At 38.9% G+C, this 25,224-nt stretch overlaps 1 long non-coding RNA gene across 1 annotated transcript in view; it reads left to right on the plus strand.

Moving 5' to 3' along the window:
• The first annotated feature begins 10,145 nt into the window (after positions 1-10,145).
• The window catches only part of LOC121044331 (uncharacterized), a 33,057-nt gene continuing 17,978 nt past the window's right edge, over positions 10,146-25,224 (plus strand). Inside the window, exons 1-3 of the long non-coding RNA XR_005797251.1 lie at positions 10,146-10,315; positions 18,274-18,434; positions 19,066-19,116. This is a non-coding gene — a long non-coding RNA (uncharacterized LOC121044331). The remainder of the gene's footprint in view (positions 10,316-18,273; positions 18,435-19,065; positions 19,117-25,224) is intronic.

Genomic DNA, 25,224 nt, shown 5'->3' on the forward strand with positions numbered 1-25,224 from the left:
CACTTTTCTATTTCTAAGTGTACAGAATCTTTGGAGGTGATGTTTCGTTGGCTCAAGGAACACATTCTTTGCTTGGGGGTGCCAGGGAAGGCTTGAATATGTAAACACTTCTTTAAACTTAAAAAGCTCATAAATCCACATAATTATTTTATTTTTTATTTTTTTAAAAATTAATGTTTATTTATTTTTGAGAGAGACTTAGAGACGGAGCACAAGGTGGGGGGGGGGGCAGAGAGAAATAGAGACACAAAATCCGAAGCAGGTTCCAGACTCCCAGCTGTCAACACAGAGCCTGACATGGGGCTTGAACTCCCAAACTGAGAGATCATGACCTGAGCCAAAGTCGGATGCCTTAACCAACTGAGTCACCGAGGCGCCTCTCCACATAATTATTTTAGAGGGAGAATTATCTACATGCGTGTGTAAATGTGTGTGTTTGTCAGTTATTATTTTAAACACTTTTTCCCCCCAGAGGTTGCATATTCTCAATTTTGAAAAAACAAGAGAAATGAAATAATATTTTTTTCTCTCCTGACCTCATTCCCCCCCTTTTTTTTACAATTTTGTTAAACTTCTCCCATAACATTTAGCTATTTTTATTAGTTTCTTGTGTATTTTATCATGGTTTCTTTATCCCTACTTAACTCTTCCCTTTTGTTTTCATAAAAGATAGCATATTCTGTGCCTTTCAGTACCTTGCTTTTTGACTTAATTTTGTATCCTGTCTTTCCATAAAAGTGGAGCAGATTGTATTTTCCAAAATTGGCATAGTGAGAGCTTCCCATCCTGCCTATTCTTTTTCCGATATGACTTTGACATTCCTCCTATCAAGACAGGAGTCAAATCTGAATGGGCTTGTGACCATGAAGGAAATGACACTGTGTGACAAAGCTAGGACAAAGAAAGCAATACAGCCTCCTCCTGGCTTTCTTTTTAGGATGCTCCTCTTGAAAGCCCGCCACCATGCTGTAAGGAGCTTAAGAAATCACATGGAGAGGCCATGGGTAGGTATTATAGCTTCAGCTACAGCTGAGTTCCAAAGCTGGCCCTAGGCACCATTGTTAAAAGTGAGCAGACCCACCCAGTAGTTCAGCCTCCAGCAGTGGAGTCAGCTCCTAGCCTTCAAGCCTTCCCAGTTGAAGGCCATCATACCTGGTGGAAAAGAGATAAGGTGTTCCTACTGTGCCCTTTCTGAGTTATTGACACAGATAATCCGTGAGCATAATAAAATGGTTGTTGTTTTCCACCACAGAATTTGGTATGGTTTGTTATGTGGCGGTAGTAACTAGAACAGAGCTTCTGCATCTTTTTTCTTTTTTCTTTTGCAGCTTTATAGTATTCTATTATAGAGCTATACCATATTTGACTATGTCCCAGTAGACAATGACTTGAGTAGATACAATTTTTGGCTTTCCCTCTAATAAATAACTTTGTAAATATATCATTTTAAAAATGATGCAAGTGTATTTATGGATAAATTTCCTGAAGTGGAATTTCTGGAGCGAGGGTAAATGAATTTGTAAGTTTGATTGACATTTTTGAATTGGCTTCTATAGGGGCTGTATCACTTTATACTCCTACCTGAAGTGTCTAAAAGGGTTTGTCTCAATACAGTCTTGCTGTTGAGAAAACTTTCAGTTTTTCTGCTATTCTAATAAGTAAAAACTGGTGTCTCGCAATTATAATTTGCATTTCTTTTATCATGTGTATATTTGAGCAACTTTTTTTGTATGAATATCCTTTCATGTAAACTATCTCTTGAGACCTTCTTTCAATTTCTAGGTGCTTATACAATATTTAGGAAATTAGTCCTGTATCTACAAAATGATTTACAGATATTTCTCTTGTTATTTTTTGACTTTCCTTATACTGTTTTGTGTGATGTTGAAGATTTTTCTTTTTAAGTAGTTTAACAATCTTTTCTTATGTGGCTTCTGGATTTTGAGTCTTAATTAAAATGACCTCTTTCCAATACAATCGAGTATTTCTCCATTAGTATATTTAATTATATATGTGTTCTTATATATACATGTAAGTATATATATATGTAAGTATATATACATGTAAGTATATATAAATATAGTGCTTATTTATATATAAATAGTTTTATATATAAATGTCAGTAATATGGAAGTTTTCCAACATTACATTTCATAAATAAATGAAATATGTATCAGTTTTATATATAAATATGTCAGTTTATATATATATATACATATATATACATATATATACATAGTAGTTTTATAATAATATACAAATTAGTAAATCAGTTATATATATTCATACAATTACAAAATATGCAATGAATGCTATTGATTACTATACATTAAATACTATTTAAGGAAATTTTGAAAAACTAAAAATGGATTTTGAGGGATGTGACATCAGTAAGAAGGCAGAATAGTGGTTTTCAGTTCTCATTCCCTCCTCCGACTTCCTCAAGAAACTTTGATTTTGACACCCATTCATACAGAAGAATATATTTGTGGGAACCTGGGAATCCAATAGAGAGGTCTCAGCATCCCCTTAGAGCAAGATTTCTCAGAACAGATCCATTGCATTGGGTAAGAAGAACAGTTTCCCTTTACTTGTATCACTCCTCCCTGCAAGAGACCCCTTTGTCCCACTGTTTCTCCCACAGGACAAAATGAGAGGTAGTGAGTACCTGGCTTCCATGCAGGGCATTGCCTGAGAGGCTCACTACTTCCTCACCCCATCCAGAACACTGAGAGCATGGGAATGGCTGAAAAGTCTACAAGGTGCCAGGAGCAGGGAAAAGGGGTTCATAGTAACCAGTGCACAGAACTCAACAAAGGCAATGCTTTCCATTAATTATCTGGCAAAATTCACCCAGAAGCCTTCTCACAAACTTGCCAGGATGCATCACCCTTTGACTTCCCCACTCCCAACCAGCCCACCCAGGTGTACTCCTAACACTCTGTGTGTCTTAGTTCTCCCCCACCCTCCCCCCAGCTCTTTGTGTGCCTCAGTGAGGGCTCTCAGGAGCCTCTGCAGGTCTTGTGTGAGCTCACACTGGCAGCCACCTCAGCTCTGCTCTTTCAGGGGAAGGTGCTTAACTTTGAATACTTCAGGCCACTGCCCTAAGGAAAATAAACAGGAGGCTCTCAGCATCTGGCCTGGCTTCTGGGGATTGAGAGGAAGCATGCAATCCTAAAATTTACTTTAAAATTTGAACTTGTCTCCTCTTGGCATCAGAGAGGAGAACCAGCTGGAAGCTTGGGCAGGAACTCCTAGGAGGAGAGGCAGATGTGAATGGAGTTACCAAAGGAGGGAAAGAGGGAGAGATACTTGAAATAGAGATCCCGAGGTTGCTCAGGAGAGGATTTCCTACTAACATGCCTCTTCAAATAAGCAAAAAACCAACAAAAGAGCTTAACTTGGAAAGCCAGTTCTTAAGAGGGACATTTATACTGACAAACACCTACATTAAGAAAAAAGAAAGATCTCAAATAAGTAACTTAACTTTACAACTCAAGGAATTAGAGAAAGAACAAACTAAGCCCAATTTTAGTATATGTGCTGCCAAAGCGAACACAAGAACAAACAGCCCAAAGTGAGCAGGAGGAAGGAAATAATAAAGATTAGAGCAGAAATACATTAGAGATTAGAAAAACATAGAAAAGATAATGAAACTAAGAGCTGGTGTTTTTGAAAAGGTAAATAAACCTGACAAGCTTCTAGCTAAACTACTTAGGAGAAAAACAGAGAAGATTTACTTAAAAAATTATAGAAGGAAAATGAGACATTACAACTGATACCACAGAAACACAAAGGATCATAAAAGACTAGTATGAATAATTACACACCAATAAATAGGATAACCTAGAAAATAGATGAATTCCTAGAAACATACAACTTACTATCACTGAATTGAGAAGAAATAGAAAGTCTGATAATACCATAAAGAATAAGGAGATAAAAGCAGAATAAAAACATCCTGACAAAGAACAGCCCAGAATCAAATGGCTTCACTGATGAATTCTACCAAGATTTAAAGAAGAATTAATACCAATCCTTTTCCAGTTCTTTCAAAAACAAATGGAAAGGAAGGGAACATTTTTAGACTCTTTTTATGAGACCAGCGTTGTCTTCTTCAACATGTTCTGATATCAAAGCAAGACAAAGACACCACAAGAAAAGAAAATTACAGGCCAATATACCTGATCAACATAATGCAAAAATCCTCAACAAAATAATACCAGACTACAAGAAACTTATAGACCAATACACCTGATAAACATAGAAGCCAAAATCCTCCATAAAATAGTAGCATCCTGAATTGAACAGCACATTAAAAGGATCATACACCATGATCATGCATGTGGGATTTATCCCTAGAATGCAAGAATGTTTCAAAATTAGCAAATCAATTAATGTGCTACACCACATTTACAGATTGAAGAATAAAAATCATATGATCATCTCAATAGATGCAGAAAAAACCTTTGACAAAATCAAACATATTTCCATGATAAAAATTCTCAACAAATTAGGTTTGGAATAATGTACCTCAACATAATACAGGCTATGTATAGCAAGACCACAGCTCACCTCATACTCAATAGTGAAAAGCTATCTTCACTAAGATCATGGATAAGACAAAGGTGTCTGCATTTACCACTTCCACACAACATCATTATGGATGTCCTAGCAAGAGCAATTAGATAAGAAAAAGAAATAGAAGGCAACGAAATATGAAAAGAGGAAGTAAAATTTCTCTGTGGATGATATAATCTTATATAGAGAAAACCCTAAAGATGTCACAAAAAACTGTTAGAACTAGTGAGCTAATTCAGTAAAGTTGCTACTAGTTGTTCTACAATGGTATTCAGAAGCCCTGGGCTCTGGTTCCAGCTTTGGCATCACTAACGTGACACAACCTGAGTGTCAATATTCTCATCTGTTATATCTATACACATATATATATATGCACATATATGTGTATATACACATATATATGTACACACATACATATATATATGTATATAGAGAGAGGGAGAGGGAATTTTATTATATACATTTTTATTTTTATTATATATTTATACATTATAATATATTTGTATATTATATATTTTATTATATATTATAGAGATAGATATATAATTTTATTTTTAATTATAGTTGACACAATGTTAACGTTAGTTTCAAGTGCACAAGCAATGATTTGACAAGTCTATATGTTATGCTCACCTCAAGTGCAGCTCCTATCTGTCACCACACAGCAGTACCAATGACTATATTCCCTGTGTTGTACCTTTTATCCTAGCGACTTATTCATTCAATCACTGGTAGCCTGTATCTCAAAGTGGAGATAATATTGACTACCTTATACGGATGCTGTGAGAAGTAAATAGTGGGTGATATGTGTGCATAATAGATGGTAATAAATGTAGTTTTTATTCTCACTTTAGAGATTTGTTGATTCTCTGCTACAAGAACACTAAATCAATAGAAAGACATGTTCTGAAGAAAATCTGGAAGGAGAGTTAAGGCTTCTGTCACTTGGCTACAGACCCTTGGTTCCAAGGATAGTAGCGTTCAGGCAGATTATGTTTCTTGATATTCATTAGGTTTTATAATCTTCATGATTTATTAAATTATTAAAATTATATTGTTGATAATAACCAATTACCTAGTTATGGAATTGCCTATATGGGAGGAAATGAACAGTTGTGTGCATAACTTATACCTTGGGACTACTGTTATAACCTACGGCTGAAGTTACCTAGGGTATGTGTATACTTATACACGTATTGTTTCACCTTATGAAAGGTCATTTTATTCAATTTTCTCCTGTTTTGTTATTGTTGCATTCATTTCTTATTTCTTGGAAGACTAAGGGAACCAGAAAATGTTGGCCAGTCTCCTACTTAAATCCCCTATTACCCTCCACTAAACTGGTACAGGGTTTATTTGTGCTTAGTTATCTTTTTATTCAGTAATCTGTAGTTGTTGCGATACTTGATGCATGACTATATGCGTCTGTGAGAACATATTCTTGGCTGGGGAAATGATTGCATGGTCCATTTTACACTTGACATCTCACAGAAGTAAGTACACTTGTCCAAAAGAGGGAGGAAGAAGGGGAAAGAGGAACGAATCAGAGACCTTGAAGGGTACTTGGCTTTTAAGGAAGCACTAGACAGGCTGGCTGCTTTATCAGAGCCTCAGGTTGGGGCCTGAGAGCCATAAATGAGTTCCACACACTTCAAAGGACTTGGCCTGGACTGGGAATATGTTAATATGATAGAGGATTCTTCTGATACTACCTTTTCCTCCCTCAAGTATTCTCCCTCTTCAAACACCTAGGTTTTGAACTAGATTTCTGTGTTTGCATGTGCAATAGTATTTCTGAAACCTTTGCCATTTTTCATTCCTAGGACCAGGAAACTGTAAGTAAGTATTTTAAAAGAGTGTGATAATTCATAAAGCAACTTAATGTTTTTCTCCTAACTCCAAACTCCCTCAAGGGCCTAGTTCTTTCCTGACATTGAATGAAATGTGGGAAGTTTCCATAGTTTTTCTAGTTTCCCCATATAGTAGATTTGAAAGAAAAAAAAAAAAAGCTCAGGTCATAGGCAGTCATAAGAACAGTAATTAAAATGTAAACTCCAGGGATAATGAAAATTCCTTACCTAAATCCGAGTCCACATACCTCCCTTCCCTCAGCTGGGGACCTGCCGTGGTGGATGGTAGGTTATTTCCTTCTCTCATCCCATGTGTTGTATTTCTCCTCATCTGTTCCTTCTCACTTGGCAGCCCCTGGTTCCAACAAGGTTAGGAGGAGGGCGTGGAGGAGTGCTAGGTGTTAGAAAAAATTTCTGTTGACTTATATTCTTTTGAACGGGCATGTTACCCTTTCTGGATAGTTGCTCACAGCTGATGGTCTCTCGTGGGATGTTTTCATGTTTATAGAAAACACCACTTCCCCCACAAGGACCCACTTCTTAGGAGGGGGTGAGGTATCTCCTTGGCTTGGCCACTTAAGTTAAAGCTGTCATCTGGGGCAGAAACTCAAATTACGCCGGGGTTGATCCTGGTAAGTGGTTCATATTTAGACTCTAGGCTTGTACTGCTTTGCTGTTGGCCTTTGGGGCTTAACCCTGTATCAACACCCTGCTGCATGAGAATGGGGACAATGAAGGCAGGAAAGTAGCACAGTGGTTAGAAGTGCAGTCTCTGTAGTAGTTCACGTTCTGGGCCCTTAACTAAATAGCTATGTTACTTGGAGCAACTTACTTAACCTCTCTGAGCCTCAGGTTTTTTTGTCTGTAAGGTGTAATGATAATACCTAATTCAGAGGCTTGTTACGAGGATGAGATGATTAAAAGTTCTGGCACACATACGCTCAGCCAACATGCATTACATCTCACAGATGATTTCTCAGCAACGATGTCCAGGATTTACCCTGTGCTATGAGAAGGAGCAGGTGGTTCAATACAAGACTCAACATTACATGCTCTGGAACAGTTATGAAACCAGTTTTTAAAAACATGCCAGCCAGCTATGTAAGAAGAACTCCTTAAATGAGGGCAATGTTTCCAGTTTCTGAACTGTCTTCTTATATAATTTCTCATCTTTGAGATACTCCTGTAAGCAGGCCAAAAAAAAAAAAAAAAAGGTGTTTCATTCCTCTCTTTATAGATGAGGTGTTTGTAGCAGGGACAAAGGTCAAAATGACAGTGCTGGATTCAGAACCCAGCTCCTCGGACTTTCCAGCGCTCTTCAGACTGCCTTGACTCTCCTCTGCTGTCATAACATTGTTTGTCAAATGAGCCCAGCAGGGGATGGTCGGCATGTTATTCCCTTCCCCCCATGGCAGCAGTTCGGTGGGAGGCCTTAGAAGAGACAAAAGTTTCTTGCACAGGTTTTCATCTGTGCAGGTGGCCTCCCAAGTGAGTGGGCAGGAATGCCTCTGGTGAGGTACAGGCCTGCTCTGTCCCATTAGGGAGCTGGTCTCTCCCTTCCTTCAGAAGGCACCAGTTCTCTAAAAATCACCCCGTTGACATACCATTAACAGAGCAGAACATGTTGACATCCAGCTGTTGCTTTCATTACCAATTTGTTTTAATTGGTCTCACACTGTTTTCTTCTCACTTTTTTGTACTGTGTTGGTTTAACTCTGTCTGCAGCCAGCCTGGCTTGAGCTGTAAACCTTTTATGAGGGGAACTTGCTGATGTGTGGAAAGTCACAGGCAGCTGGCTGGCCTGGCCGGCAAGTCTGGAACTTTCCAGCCCAGACCGTAACCGTTCGGTGATTTTGTTTGCTCTTTCAACATTTCCTTTTAAAAACTGTAATGTCTAAAACTTTAGAAAAGGCGTGCTTCTCTGGGCAGATATCTAACGAAATTTATTCCTAATGCACAAATAGCATATTGTTAAACAGGATTTGGATGGAGTTTGTAATGAAGGATGTTTGGCAGTTCTTGCTTTTGGAAAAACATTTGAGTGATCATGAGTAGGAAATTTGCTGTAGTCAGTGTAATGAATTAACAACTGAGTAGTGGCCCAGGGCAGGCAGTACCCTTGGAGGAGGACAGAAGTCCAGATGGTGGGCTATGATCCAGAAGTTTGGGACATCAGTCAAGAATGCAAGGTGTTTATAAGGTGGCCAAGAGGGAGATAGCAACCCATTTGTAGAAGGCCATCTTTGGTTGTACTTGCCAGTGGTAACTGCTTGCTTGGTGTTGTGAGTGGTGGAGATGATGGTTTGCTTGATCTACAAACAATAATAAGGTAGAACTTATTCATTTTCCACAGCTTAGCTTTGATTCTGTTATATTCAACCTGAGCTTTTATAAAGGGGGAAAAGAAAACACACACACACACACACACACACACACACACACACACACAGCAAAACCAGGGGACAGGGTTCTATTAGGAACCAATGATTCACGTGTGTTTAACCAATATTTATTGAGTAACCCAACATCTTTCAAGTACTGTTATATTTGCACCTAACAGAATAAAACCTGTTGTTTTCCCCAGAGGATTTATTTAAAACATTAAAAATTCTTACAGTAAAAGACAAATAGGTTTTATTCTGTTAGATGCAAATTAGCTATTATACTCGTGTTCACTAAATAAATATCCCCTTCCAAGTTGACAAAAGCAGAACGCTTTCTTTAAATTTTTGTTGTGAAAATTATGTGATTAGTCTATTTTGATACATATGATACAAAGAGATTGGATCCTTATGGAAGACACAAAATCTACTTATTTATTCTGCATGGGCTCCCAGTCATCTCTTCCTAGGGAGTTGTATAGTATTTAATTCTCTCAATAATGTGTGAAAATGCATCTGGAGTATTGTCACCTAGAGGAGTTCACTTAATCTGTAGTGTCCAGAGTTTTTATTGAGGGTTGATCATGTAGGCATGGAGCATTCATGTGGCTGACCTTAGTTACTTAGTTTCTAGGCCCCTCCAGAGGTTAGACTGATAACATGTGGCCCAAGGCCTTGGTCACAAACCACATTGTTAGTATAGACCATCTGGCATGACACAAGGCCCTAGGTGAACAAAGATACTCTTATCTGACAGGAGATCCCAACGGCTTAAAGGTTACCTTCTAGGAGTTAGTCAAAGGCCAGACTTTTCTTTGGAATGTGCATGGTTTGAATACTCCATAGACACTGAATCATCTTTTATTATAGTCATCATTCCAGGGAAGGGACCTTGCCCATTATGTCTTATATGGTACAAGAACAATTTTGTCGGTAAGAAGATTATTGGATTATTGGTCACTGGATAATTTGGGTTAGGTATCATTTATTTAGAGAAATTGTCAGGAGAGCCAGCTGCACCGCTCATGGGGGCCATTGGAGCCTTGGGCAGCTAAATCTGGGTGCAGCCCTCCCCTTCTAGAAGAGGGAAGAGCCTTTTGTCTCATCTGCCTGTAGTGTAGACAACCAAGAGTGAGCGCTGGTCGTCATCTTCCAACAAGGAATTCCTCAGAGAGAATGTTATATCTCTAAGATTCAGGACAGTAAACAGAAGTCACCTAATTTAGGGGAAATTTAAATGTTATTTTGCCTGAATTCAAATTTGGAATATCTAAAAGGAGTTGGAAAATTAATGCTGCAATTGGCTTGACTGCTTATCTTTCTTTTTAGAAGGCAATGAGGAAACATTTCCTTTGTTACTTCCTTCCTTGGTGATTGCCTGTCTTCTTCACCAATATACTAGAGTTACAGAATGTGGTGATAAGTACTTTACAATGGGATTAAATATGGCAACATGGCTAGATCTGCACAAATCTGGAACTCTCATTCTGTTTGTGCTATAGAGTAAGTATCCTTATGTAAGTGTTCTTTCACTTGTGATTTCTTCTACACAGTCCCTCAATCATTCTGCAGTAAAGCTCAGGCTTTTTAGCTCAAGGTTGATGGACAAAATGATGGAAGGGGGAAGGACGTGACTTGCATTCATATATATTGTGTTTCTTAAAACTGGGAAACCTCCATTGCATTATAAAGGTCTAGATGAAAATATGAGGTAATGTTCAGCTGAAACCATCAAAATTATAAGCTCTCCTAAGTTAGCTTGAAAACTCATCAGTAGGATAAAGACTTTAGTTTCTCGATAGCACAGTGGATTGAGATTAGGTGATTATTCATACCTGCCCAAATGTCCCTGGGTAACAAGGATAGGTAAAACCAAGGCAATGTGACACATTTGGAAGTTGCTGAGTTGAATATGAGATGTAAGCAAAACCGTCCAAAGCTGTGATTGAATACTAGGATTAGTCCTTCAGTACATTGGGTTTTATTTTTATTTTTCCAGGCAGGTTAAGATTTTAGAAATGTGACCTCAGTACTAAATAAAACTCATGGGTTTCCATCTGTTCTTTTGGAATCAATGATTTTTGTTGTTGGATTTAGACTGTCTTTGTATTCTCTTGACACTCACAGAACAAAATATGCGTGATTTAGCAATGTTGTTTGCTAGAAAAATCCAACATCAGATGAGTCATTCTGTCCATTAACCACCTCCGTTCTTCACTTTTGTGTGCCGCATGCTTTCTCCAGTGAGGTTTCCCTCATTCGGTGTTGGGCTTGCTTTCCCCTTGAAAAGTAAAGGTTAGTTTCTGTTCTCAGTAGTTCCTCATTCTTTCTCTCTTTGTACCCACTTCCTTCTCTGGTTCTCTCCACAGCTATCCTTATCCAGTCTCTCATTTAGGACTTTTAAATCATCAAGGTGAAAAAGCAAGAATCATGAGTTTCAGAATGAAAACCTTAGATCTATTACCACTAAATTCCTTGCCAAGGATTTTCCAAGCCACTTAGGCATAACAATTGCTCGTTTTTATTACTTCGTTGTGCTACTCTACTTTTTCAATAATTTTGCATCAGGTATATACATGTGCCATATATTTTTATATCCTTTACTTTACTTTTATGATGTCAATTACTGAAAGGTCATTCAAATTTTCAGCTGAACCAACCTATCTGAAAGGTATGGACTACTAGAAGTTTGTTTAAAATTGAAAGGTTTGTTCTTTTCCTTTTTAAATGGAAGGCAAGGAATTAACTATAGTAGCCAGTTGGGGTTTTCTTTAGTTCTGGAAGTGGAGAACATATGTACGTGGTAAACTTTGAGTAGTTAGAGAGTCACATATTTGTAAGGTAAAAATATTCCGGTTGGCAGACATCTACGGTGTTCTTTATAGTCTTTATTATTGAATGTGTCTGATGTTAATTATGTTAAATGTCAGATGTTACATCCAGAGGATTGCCTGAATTATGGACTTGATATATTTTTACTTGATAATCAAATATAAGAAAGCTGAGTTTTACCTTCTTAAAAAGCACAGATAAAGTTTTAAAAACTATTCTGAATTAGCTGGGTGCCTCCAATCTACAGCATCTGGGAGACACTGCAGGTGGCCAAGTGTGGGTGAACTCTGGAGGAAGGCAAATTGTAGTCTGGTTCAAATCTCTAGTCTCTCACAACCTATCTGTAAGCTTTTTGGTTAATTTTTCAACTTTAAGACTGTTTTCTCTCATCAGTAAAATGGGGATGATAAATATATTTCAGAGAGTTCTAATGAAAATATCCATGTAGAATATTTAATACATTGCCTAGTATGTACTAAGTACCTAAATATATAATTATTTTTTGTAAATGTTTACTTATTCAGAGAGAGAGAGAGAGAATGAGCATGGGAGGGACAGAGAGAGAGGGAGAGGGAGGGAGAGAAAGAGAATCCCAAGCAGTCTCCATACTCAGCTCAGAGCTTGATGCGGGGCTTAGTCCCATGGCTGTGAGTTCATGACCTGAGCTGAAATCAGGAGTCACACTCTTTACTGACTGAGCCACCCAGGCTCCAGTTATTTTTTTCTTGTGGGCAGAGTCAGAATTACTTTGTAGCACAACTTTCCACAGTTGAATTAATTCAAGACATTAGGGAAACATTTTGTAAGTCATTCATCACTTAGCAAAGCAGACACATGAGGGTAGTTATTTAAGATGTTTCTGCTTATCGGGGTGCCTGGGTGGCAGAGTTGGTTAAGCATCTGACTTCTGCTCAGGTCATGATCCCAGCGTTTGTGAGTTTGAGCCCCATGTCAGGCTCTGTGCTGACAGCTCAGAGCCTGGAGTCTGCTTTGAATTCTGTGTCTCCCTCTGTCTCTGCCCTTCCCTGCTCACACTATCTCTCTCTCTCTCTCTCTCTCTCTCTCTCTCTCTCTCTCTGTCTCAAAAATGAACGTTAAAAAGTTAAAAAGAAAAGATGTTTCTGCTTATCAAAGGTTATCTAGCCAGACAGTCTTTAGAGATGGTCAATTCATCTGGTAACACCTGCCTCAAACATTTTTATTCTTAAGGACTTAGTTGACACTTAAACGTGAATATGATGCAGAACTTGAAAGCCTCAGTCCCTGGCTCAAAACAATTCAAAGCTCTTTTCTAGAAATAATACTGAAATACTGACTTGTTTTTATACGTGCAAGCATTGTTCTTCTTTGACAGTCGATATAGTCTTTGTCTAGTATACCCAATGGCTGGGCTTCCTCAGAGAGTGTTTCTATTTGTATGTATGTATGTATGTATGTATGTATGTATGTATGCATGTATGTATGTTGTATATATGTATTATCCATCCATCCATCCATCCATCCATCCATCCATCCATCCATCCATTCATCCACCCATACAACCATCCTTTGAATGGGTTATACTTCCCTGTTTCTTTGTAGTCTTTGTGATTTTTCTTGGTTGAAAACTAGAAAGTTAAATATGATGTGTTAGTTTTAGAAATAAGATTAGTCTTCTTCCTCAGGGTTTTCTATGTCTTGATTGTTGAATGTTGAGATCAGATCATCTGTTTAGTTACTTTTCCAACCTAGTTTTGCAATAACTCTATTCCTTGTTGTGTGTGCTCACTGAGGTCTCTGTTCTTTTAGCTCTATTTAGCTAGTATTGTGACAGAGATTTTCTCGAAATCCAGGAGCTCAAACACACACACACACACACACACACACACACACACGCACACACACACCCCTATCCCAGTCTTTGCAGACTGGTTCTGTGCTGTGGCACTTCTTTAACACTTAGCCAGGTCACGTACAACTTTGTCCTAGCCTTCACTTCTTGCTTGCAGTGAGCCTAAAGATCTGCCGAAGGTGAAAGCTTAGGTCCTCCTCTGGTATTTTATGAGTGTGTATTCTGCCCCAAGCATGGGAATGGCTTCCTAAGTTCCCGAGTGTACATGGGTGATTCTGTAAGTGCCAATTCCCCAGGGAAACATTGTCCCTAGCTTTTCCTCCCAGGCTTTAGTGTGTACATATATTACATGTCTCAGCCACAGCCTTTTATCTTAGGTGGCTGTGGACTTTCCATTCACCTTACAATGTTTTAATAGCTATTAACTGTTCACAGTTTATTCTGCACTACCAAGCATACATCCTTCAATTCCACAAAGAAGAAAGCAATCACACCTCGAATTTCATAAAATTGTCATATTTTTATATTTTTTGAGTTTTTGCTTCTTCCCCAATGAGACTTGCCCTACTAGCTGGTTTGTTTCTCAACGCTATTATGTTTTCCATGCTTCAGAGTCTCTGACACCCCTGAGAGACTTTCCTTCCAAGATCATTTCATGACAAGGGCCTGTCATGTTTTCTTAGATAGCCATGGGCAAAGAGCTGTGATCTTTCTGTGCCACAGTGGAAACCAGGGAATACTGCCTTACCTCTTCCACACACCCTGCCTTTGGGTAGGTACTTTCTCTTCTATTGGATTTTTATTTTCAATATCTGCTTGTTATGTAAATTTGTCGATGTGCTACACCTCACTTTTGTTTGCAAGGCACTGAAAGATTTCTTTATTTTTAAGAGGCTCACAAAAACTTGCTTTTGTTTCAAAACCGAAATTTCAAGAGTACTTAGTCAGCAAAGAACTGAGTAATCCTTAAGTCAAGAACAACAACAACAAAAATGCAGACAATAATCAGAGGTTTTACTTAGCTTAGAGCACACAGATTCCTCCATAATTTTTATCAGGTTGCAACACATTATATTAGGAGGTGAATGCTTTAAGAGACTCCTTTAAAGGGACCCTCTTTGACAGTTACATCTCATTCTCTTCTATGTATAAGAGTTGTTTGATGGACCTGGTAAGGTGAATCTGGTATGAAGAGTTGTTTGAGGAATCATACTTTTTATAGTACTTAACAGACATTCAAGTGCCTTCACAGACATTATCCCGTTTGATCCTCACAACGAATAGTGAGATAAGCCTTATTATCACCCTCACCAGCTTCTCCCATTTTCTTTGAATATCTTTTCAATGGAGAAACCAGTTTTCCCTCAGTAAGCGTGTATACACTGACACAGATGCCTGTCCAGACCTCTCGTTTTCCTTTTTTACTGCCACCCAGTCAACTTTCCCTGATTTTCCCAGCTGGCTCTGCACAGTGAGCATTCCTCTCAAAGTCCAGTGGTTCTTAACATTGACTACATATTAAAATTACCCAAGTTCTTAAAAAAAATCACTTGGTGTCTGGGTCCCCCTTTAGACCAATTGCATCAGAATTGTAGGGCAAGATTTGGAAAGTGCCTACACAACAGTATTTTTTTTTTTAAGCTTTAAAATATTTTTTTCAAGGCTTGGGTGATTTTAATAGGCAGCAAGGTTTGAGAACCACTGCCATAGAAGCTTATAGCTGTTGTCTTCAGAGATGGAGAGCGATTTAATTTCAGTATTTTAAAAATGAAATCTTTGAGGGGTGCCTGGGTAGCTCAGTAGGATAAGTTTCCAACTCTTGGTTTTGGCTCAGGTCATGATCTCATGGTTTCGTGGGTTCGCAGTCCCACTCTGTGCAGAGCCTGCTTGGAATTCTCTGTCTCCCTCGCTCTCTGCTCCTCCCCCCCGACCCCCTCGCACTGTCTCTGTCTCTCTCTAAAAAATGCATTTAATAGAATGAAAAGAAAATGAAACCTTTGTATACTAACCATTATCATCCTCTGTGGTTTTTCTTTTAAGGTGAGAAATTTCATAGTTCTGTTTTCTCAAATAACAATACATTTTGTTTACACTGTTTTATAATTAAAGCATTTTCATATACATTATTTCTCAATGGGACTCAATTTTAGGCATATAATTAGTATCCCATTTTAGAGGAGTAGAGACCTAGGGAGGTAAGGTTTCCGGTGCAGATTAAGAAGTGTGTAAGTACTGTGGCCGGCTGTGTGTGTGTGGTGGAGGCAGACAGACAGGAGGGGAGGGCAATCTCAGTTTTTAATGTGATGAACTTTACTTCTCTTCGATATTCATGGTGTGGTCCATGGGTCCACGGGTCCTGCATGGTCACCTAGAAGCTCCTTAAAAATGCCAAATCCAGGCGCCACCCCAGATCTACTGAATGAGGGCTGCAATTTAAAAAGGTCTCCAGGGCATTCTGATTCTCATTAAGGTTTGAAACTCTCTGCTGTCTACCATGCTGCCTCTTGGAATTCTTAGTCCTCTGGTTTTGTGGTGTCTCTGTATAAATATGTTGCATATATTGATGCTGCAAGGGATAATTGTTGAGAGTTCTTGCCGATAGTGTCCCTTCGGAAGTTTATTTTCCAGTCTTTTCACTGTGACTTGAGGCAATTTCTCCCTCTAGCTCTCCTACAGACCTGGAAATGCACCTCTGATCATTTTCTGCTGCTTTGAATTTTGCAGGTACAAGAGTTGTGGAGGACCCTGGGAGGGCGGATGCTGCTTTTTCACCGTCATAATTTTCCTCCCTTTTCTGAGCCAGAGGGTATAACCTAGGAAAATGCCAATCAGACTCCTATTAAAATTGAGATTCTCAGTGGATGGTGCTGAACTCTTGTTCCTTATTATCATTGCTCACAGTCCATAAGAGGACTTCAGGGATCTCACGCAGTAACATCTTTCCTAATAGGTATTCTCTCTATAAACTCAAATTGAAAAGGTTCCTAGTGATACGCATTTCACTTTCCTGAGCTCTACATTTCTCTCTGCCTCCCTAATGAGTTCCAAACCTGGAGAAGTCCAAGAAGAGACAGAAAGAACTGTTGTGGATGCTGCAGTTCCAAGACTGAGGCTCTCTCTCACAGCCAATGCGGTTGAAATAAACAAACAGGTTGTTTTCTGAATGTAAGGCTGTGTTGAGGTGTTGCCGCAGTGTGGGAAGCGGGCCTGACAGCTTGTCGCATGATCCACTGTGCGCTTTCTGCAACACGCCATCCGCTCTGGGCTCAAATTGCTTTACTGCCTCTCTGTATCTGTCTTCACCCCAGGATTTCCCCAGACTCGGAGAAGTTAATGACTTTGTGTTCGTTTGGGGCAAGAAAATACACAAAGCTCCATCTATGATCCTGAAGTTAATTTGTGGCTTTCCTTTGAGGAGGGAACATGTGCATGCCAACCGTATGCTTGGTGTGTAAAGCAGACATGGTTAGGAATATAGCTAAATTCATGTAAGAAGCATATGAATGTGTAACACATATTAAAAAATACAAACAAAACCAAACACAAACTGGCCCTCATTTGGACCCTTTAGCTCTTCTCTATAGCTCTCATGGAGCACTTCTATTTTGCCTTGTGTTACGGTACATATTTACTCTCTGTACTTGATTATAAGCTGCTTGAAGTGTCTTACTCATTGTTATATTCCCTAATGTGCCTAGCTCAGTGCTGTCCCCATAATACAGCCCATCCCTGGAGTCAATGCATACAGTCGAATTAAATAATGGGGGAAAGAAGAAATATGAGTTGGGGCATTTGGGTTCTGTTCCCATTTCAGACACTGAGGAGAAAGACAATCTGACAGAGCAATAAATATCTCTGGGTTATATTTTTCATCTGTAAAATGTAGACATGGAGGGGCAGATGTTTCTAATCCTTTCTAAGACTACAATTTTAGCATTCTGGGTCGGAGATGTAGAAGACAGCCAAGTAGAAAAGCCCAGTTGGAATCTCAGGTGAGATATCATGATTAGAGATCATGTTTTGGGGAATCTTTGACATTTGGGTCTTTGTTAAACCATGAGAGGGGATGTGATCTCACAGGAAGTGTGTGGAATAAGAAGTGGTTTAATGTGGGACTCCTATCAAACCACTTGTAAAGGACAGACAGGTGAAGAGTCGTCTGTAGTGGCTACTGGTAGGTAATGTTGACGAGTAGAAGGAAGGTCGGATGATCATAGAAGCCTTGCCTCACCTCCTGTGGGAAGGCAGTTGCAGGTTTTGTGGTTGTGGTTTTGCTGCGTGGGTGTGTCTGAAGGATGGGACAGCTTCATTCTACCTCCTCAGCATTGCTTGGCCCCCAGCCCCCCTTTCCTCTCTGTCCCCTCTGGGGTTAAGGAGAGCAATAAATGTGGTCTCAGAACCCCAATCTTCATTCACTTGTGTTCGTTTTTATGTATTAAACTCTCACAAAGGTACCATTTTAAAAAATAGGGGCTCACTGTTAAAATCTTTCCTTTGCAAGTGGATATAGCATAGATCCAAATGCCTTTGTGTGACATCTGAGGACCTTCATCTTTGGGCGTTTTTCACCCAGCCTTTGAAGGCTCTTGTTCTTCCAGTCCCATTCCAAATGTCCACTTGATCCATGTCAAATGATTGTCGGTTCACAAATATCCTATTCTCTTCTACCTGACTGTGCCTTTGATGATTTTGTCTCCCTACCTAGTGTGCTTTGTTCATTTTCCTTTTCTTGCAAAATGTCTATTAAGTGTTTAAAACATAGCTCAAGCATTTCCTTTTTGATTTACCCTCTTTCTAGGTCACTTTGCTGCTCTTACATTTGCCCCAGGAACACTTTGCACATGTTGCCATTGTCCTATTTATCTCCTCCCATTATTGGTTGCCTACACACAGTGGGCTGAGCCCTTGATGGCTGTATTGTGACTAGGTCATGGGCTGAATTTGAACTGAAACTCTCAGGTAAGTGTTCACATTCATAAATCTTGTTCTATTTGAGCGACCAAGTCTACACATTTGTGGCCTCTTCTCATATTCCTGGCTCTGTAAAATGCGCTGCACTAGGATATCACAGAAGCAGAGGAGATCTGTGCAAGTGGCCAGCTGGGTGACTCAGCAAAGTTACATTTGTTCCTGATCTGTAGCAATAATCCAAGGGTATGCGTAAGAGCTGTATCTCTGACATGTGCACTGATTTTATTTCTTCCTAAATTCTGATATTGAACATATTAACAATACCCTGGGTGATACATCACCGTTAAGACATTTTGCAACCCAAGGAAAGGGTTGCCTTCATCCATTCCTTACTAGCAGCTCAAAAAGGTGAATAAACCTGTCACATGTTTGAGTTGCTGTTAATATCATCAATAGCTAGTATATTGTATCACACATAGAAAGACTGAACAACACTTTAAATACATTAGTTTTTCACAAAAATACATCTTCAGCAAAAGTGAATCCTTTTTAAAGAGAGCTTAACCTAGTAACTTAAGGCAATATATAAGAAAATAAAAATACTTAGGACTAAAATGATATGTTTGTACAGATTCTGTTTCATCAATTAAACCTTGCTAACTTTGTTTTTTTCATTCAGTGACGCGGAATTATTATTTGAAGAAGCTGTCTGAAGTGACTTTCTAAGCAAGTTGGTAACAAATACCTTTGGCTTCTTTTAATAACTGCCTTCATTTCTCTGTCATAGCTACCACCAATAGTCTGTTTGGTCTGGTTTGCTGAATTGGTTGTCAATTAACCCAAATGAAAACTATAGGCAACATTTCCTCCAACTTTTCTGTTTCTGCTGGCTTAATTTGTTGTCAAAATACCTAGGTTTCTCTAAAGCTTTGATGTTATTTTTGGTAGGCCTTAATAAGCCATACTGTAACTTCATCTAGTATGAGTGCTAGGCTTCTCCATTTCTTCTCATTCCATTGCCTTTTCAATACCTCATTATGTCTCAGAGAGTTTGAAATCCTTGTGTCTTTTCCTTCCATCAACAGAAAGAAAAAGACTAAGAAAAATATGGCACTAGCCACGTTGTTTTGGAGTCATGCATTTACACATTCCTATCCCCAGAGTATAAATGTTCTCGTTTTCATATTTTTATCTGAGGTATCTGTCATGTTACTTGTCACATGGCTGATGTGCTAAAATATTTGCTGCTCTAAGTCAGCTAGTGTGTTACCCTATGATATTCCTTTGCTATGCAGAAATGACATTCTCAGCTATTTGCTCCTCCACCTTTTCTTTCTTTTGACCCTATTCTTTTTGATCAATATTGTTTACTGTAATTTACATTAAATTCATTTATTCCCAAAGGATCGAATACATTTGTTTTCTGAGACATTTTTCTTACTAAAAGAATTTCAGAAGGGGAACATTCCAGCTTGCATCAGATCCCAAATTCTAAATGAATTTAAGAAAATCTTAAAACATATTGGGGTGCCTGGGTGGTCGGTTAACTGTCCAACTCTTGGTTTCAGCTCAGGTCACGATCTCATGGTTTGTGAGTTCGAGCCGCTCATCAGGCTCCATGCTGACAGTGCCGAGCCTGCTTGGGATACTCTCTCTCTCCCCCTCTGTCTGCCTCTCCCCTGCTTGCTCTCTCTTTCTCTGTCAAATAAATAAATTTTTAAAAAATTTAAAAAAGAAAGAAAATCTTAACACATATTAATTTTTTAATAAGAAATGCAATGATCAGGTACTCAGATTCTCTAAAGCCCTGAAAAACTTTCTACACTTAGTCAAAGATGGAACATCTTCATATGATTTTTCTCCCTAAGGCTTTTTTGAAGAATTGAGTAAATGAGTACAGCATACATAATCTCTCTTACCTGCATTCTGTAACCAGATATAATGACTAGCTCTTAGGTAACATTTGACCTGTGACTCAATGCAAGCACTGTCTGCCAGAAACACTGCTTCCCAATCAGAAAATCTCCCTTCTAGCTTCTGACCAGCCAGGTTCTGCACAGTTGCTTATATTTGAATTTAGTCCCATTCTCATATAATCGGATCTTTAGGTCCATGGTACTTTTGCTTCCAAAGTGATAGTGGAGTAAAACAACAACGAAATGTTAACTTGGATCCTATCTTCCTCAGGAGACTTACTTCAATGGTTATTCCCGAAGAGAATACTCTCCTGATTTTCCCTCTAGCTCAGTGGCTACACTGCCTCCTTTTTGCATTACTAATATGGCTTCCTCACCTCAATCATTACATTTAGGAATTCCTTGACGCTTGGTTCTGCACTTTAGTTTCTCTTTATTTTCCCCTAAGCAAACATATACTTTATCAGCCATCATAGGGACAGGGCTCACACATGTCTCTGTTTAGCCAAGGCCAGTACTCTGTGCTCTAGGCATATATAGGTGACAGTTTACTTGCCATTTTGGGAGGGATAACTTAAAAGCACTTCAGACTCAACTTGGCCAAACTAAATCTGTGACTGTGCTGCACAAGACTGTTTCTATTTCTCTGTTTCCTCTTTCAGTGAAGAGTCCAGTTATCTACCTAGTAGTACAAACCAGAAGGCTAGAATGCATCCTTTTCAGCTCTTTCTTTCTTTTTCCTTATCAGATCTATCACCAAGTGTTGTCCATTAAATCTCCTAACTGGAATTTTCCACCTTCTCTATAAGTGTGAAACACGCTAGTCTGAGCTACCAGTCTCACTAAATGTTACAAAATGCTACTGCTTTCATCCACCCACCTCTTTTCTTGCTTCCTTGTAATGCTCTCTACACGGTATAGGACATAAATCTATTACCGTGATGTAGAACAGCTATTCTCAGGTCCTTTAGGGATCTATTCAGGGGTTCCACAAGGTCAAAATTATTTTCTTAATAATACTATGGTTTGTTATACTCATTCTTTCTCAGTGGACTGGAATTTTCCATGGCAACCTGACCTATGATATTATAACAGAACAAATGCAGAAGCAGATGTGAGAATCCAGTTCTTCTATGGAGGCAAACATTAGAGGGACTTGCAAAAATATAAAACTATCACTCCTTTCTCTCTAGTTCCTTTTTGTTTTGAGATAGGTGTTTTATTTAAATAAATATCATACTATTCATGTTAATGCGTAATACATTTACTTTTGTTATTTAAAAAAATGGCATTCATTTTTGAGAGACAGAGTGTGAGTGGGGGTGGGGCAGAGAGAGAGGGGAAACACAAAATCTGAGGCAGGCCCCAGGCTCTGAGCTATGAGCACAGAGCCCGATGCGGGGCTCAAACTCATGAGCCCTGAGATCATGACCTGAGCCGAAGTCAGACACTTAACCAACTGGACCACCCAGGTGCTCCTGTTTTTGTTATTTTAATAAACACTAAAAATTTCTCAGATTTAATTTATAAAACAGTAACTGTTGATAGATCTAATGCACAGATGAACAAAGGTTCTTTGAAGTTTTGGTTAACTTTTAAGAGAGTAAAGTGCTCTTGAGACTAACTGCTTGAGAACCACTGTCCTAGAAGGCCATCTATGGCCTGGCCACTCCCCAACTTCCCAAATCCATTTTTCTGCACAGCACACTGCTATTTTTCTGCTCCATCAACCTTGGCGCCTCTCAGTTCCTATTTCTTGTCTGTTTCCCTTCCAATACAGGCACTTTGCCAGAAACTCTCTTTCCCACCCTCTTTATCCAATAAACTTGAAGCAGTTCTTCAGATTTCATCCTCTCGAGTGTCATTTCTGTAGGCAAGCCTTCTCTAATCTTGTTGACTGGGTCACATTTACTATTTTAGGATCTCATGGCATTTGTACATCTCACTCATTATGATTGTAGTAGTGCATTTGTTTCTGCCATTATTTAGTTTATTTCTGAAGGCTCACTAACAAACAATACCATGAAATCAGGAGCCAAGTCTGTTTTTGTTCAGTACCAAAGGTCCAGTGCCTAGCATGGTACCTAGCACCTAGTAGGAATGTATGGAATGAATAAAGTGGATGAGCTGTAATTATGCCACAGGGACAAAAATAGTCCTATGATACATAGTATTACAAAGACTGGGAGTAAAATACAAGAGTAAAACCAAGGAATTTTCAAGTTAGGTAAGAATATCACAAGGATTTGGACAGAAAGAGAGTAGTCTAATGATCCATCTAGAAGGGAGAATAAGGTGAGAAAAGGCCCAGGGATAGACAAGTAATAACCATAAAATTATATTCATTGGGGCACTTGGTTGGCTTAGTTAGTTAAGCATCTTACTTAGGCTCAGGTCATGATCTTATGCTTTGTGAATTTGAGCCCCACGTTGGGCTCTGTGCTGACAGGTCAGAGCCTGGATCCTGCTCTAGATTCTGTGTCTTCATCTCTCTCTGTCCTCCCCCCTGCTCATGCTCCATTCTTCTCTCTCTCTCAAAAATGAATAAACATTAAAAAAAGAGTCTCTTATAAAATTATATTAAGAAGTAAGAACATATTGAAAGGAGTAGTAAGAGACACGATTAGGAAGATAATCAAGATCCAAATCTTTAAACCTTTGGATGTTAACTTTAGGAATTTGAGATTCAAACCATAAACAAACAATGGGGAATCCAGTAAGTGCTTTTGGAAAGGACAGGCAGGGACAGTAGTGCATTTGGGGCACATTCATCTACTAGCAAAGTGTGAGATGGATTAGAACAGTGGTGGGGAAGCTAGTTGGGGAGCTACCTGGACTTCTGCATAAAATTCCTCGGAAGGACTGTGGCCGCACAAAATCTGTTTTCAGAGACCGAGCATGACTTCATGGTGTTGAGATAGAAATTTAAAAATAATAAATCTTCAAGAGAATGGGCTTTCCTTATCACAGTCTTCTAAGCTGTTTCCTAAAGCTAAACAGTGTCTTTATAATACAGAGCGAACACAGAGTTCGTATGTCACTCTCTAGTCCTGTGGTTCTGGAAACATGCACTTCTGTTGCAGTGGGTATTGGACATGTTTCCTCCCTTGAATGAGCTGTAACTGTACACCCAGTCATGTGATGTTTCATACCTTTATGGTGCATTCACCAACAACCATGCTGTAAGTGTCTTCACTCCAGATTGGATTTTTATGTACTTGGAATCATGTCGGAATCAAAACTCCAATAACCTGAACTGAAATGAGAGAGAGACTTTTTTTTTTTCATTTTCTCTTAAACCAGTTTATAGTCAGTTTGCCTCAAGGAATCACAATATCAGTGAACTCTATAAATGGTTGTTGTACAGATAGAGTATGTGCACTGAGTCTGTTTTTGAAGTTGAACAAATGAGAGCATGTTGCTTTATGCCCTAGAACTTTGTTAATAGCTTCCCATGTGGGTTTTCCCAGAGCCTCAAGTGGCTCCACAAATGGGGACTCTGAGAAGAAAAACCTTTAACATTATGGGGAATACCCCCACCCCCCGCCCCATACTAAAAATGTAAAAACCTTATAATTTATCATCTTTTTAAGGTGCTGGAATACATTTGACCCATCCAGTCTGTGAGGACTACAATTTATTTATTGCTTACTCTGGGCTAGTACTACATGGGGTCCTTTGAATATATTCTCCAATTTAATCCCCATAAAATCCTAGATAGCAGTAGTCTTATTTTTATTTGCATTGAAGGAATGATGATTCTGAGAGTTAGAAAGTTTAATTAACTTCTCCAAGTTCATATAGGTAGTAAGTGTTGGAACTTATGCTTTTATGACCTATTCATTCACTCCAAAAAAGACTTTGGGGAATCACTAATGTGTAAGAGTCCTCTTGGAGTTTGTATTTTAGAGGTGGAGAAAGATTTGGATGATCAACTAGCAAATAAGTAACTAAGCAACATGCTTTCAGAGCGATATGAAGTCTATGATGATAAATAAAGCCGAGTAAGGGGACAGAGAATGAAAGGATAAGTTTTGTGATCCTATTTTTGATAGCGTGATGAAGTCAATCTTCCTGGGGCAGTGACATCATTTGCACTGAGCTTTGAGTGGAGTGATGAATCAAACTTTATGAATGTTTTAAGGAAAAGTGTTCTAGGTAAAGACCCTGAGGCTAGAAAGTGGTAGCATGTTCCTCAGAGAATGGCCTGAGCAGTATGGGCCAAGGCAGAGCCCTAGGGGATGAATCTAGAGAGTTACTTAGGTAGAGATCATGAAGGCTCTTGTTGGATATAGTAGAAAGTTTGGATTTAATTTGTTAGAGTGATGAGAAGCCACTGGAAGGTTTTGAATAGGCTATCCCTAAGAAAATTTCCAGGTTTTTAAGAGTGCCACGTCAGGAATCAGGGGTAGAGAACAGATATATATTTCTTATTATGTTGCATGCTTGTACCGTAAATCTAAGCTGTTACCTCTTGGTTCTTAGATTATTATATCACCAATCATTATTATATTGTGATAGATGATTGCAGTAGGTTTTCCTGATTTCTTTCTTTCTTTTTTTTAATGTTAAATTTATTGTCAAACTGGTTTCCATACAACACCCAGTGCTCATCCCAACAGGTGCCCTCCTCAATGCCCATCACCCTCTTTCCCCTCCCTCCCACCCCCCCGTCAACCCTCAGTTTAGTCTCAGTTTTTAAGAGTCTCTTATGTTTTGGCTCCCTCCCTCTCTGACTTTTTTTCCCCCTTCCCCTCCCCCATGGTCTTCTGTTAAGTTTCTCAGGATTGACATAAGCGTGAAAACATATGGTATCTGTCTTTCTCTGCATGAGTTATTTCACTTAGCATAACACTCTCCAGTTCCATCCACGTTGCTACAAAAGGCCATATTTCATTCTTTCTTTCATAAATTCAATCTAT

The sequence above is a fragment of the Herpailurus yagouaroundi genome, unplaced genomic scaffold (assembly GCF_014898765.1).
Source record: "Herpailurus yagouaroundi ecotype Mexico unplaced genomic scaffold, PumYag 188, whole genome shotgun sequence".
Taxonomy (NCBI): Eukaryota; Metazoa; Chordata; class Mammalia; order Carnivora; family Felidae; genus Herpailurus; species Herpailurus yagouaroundi.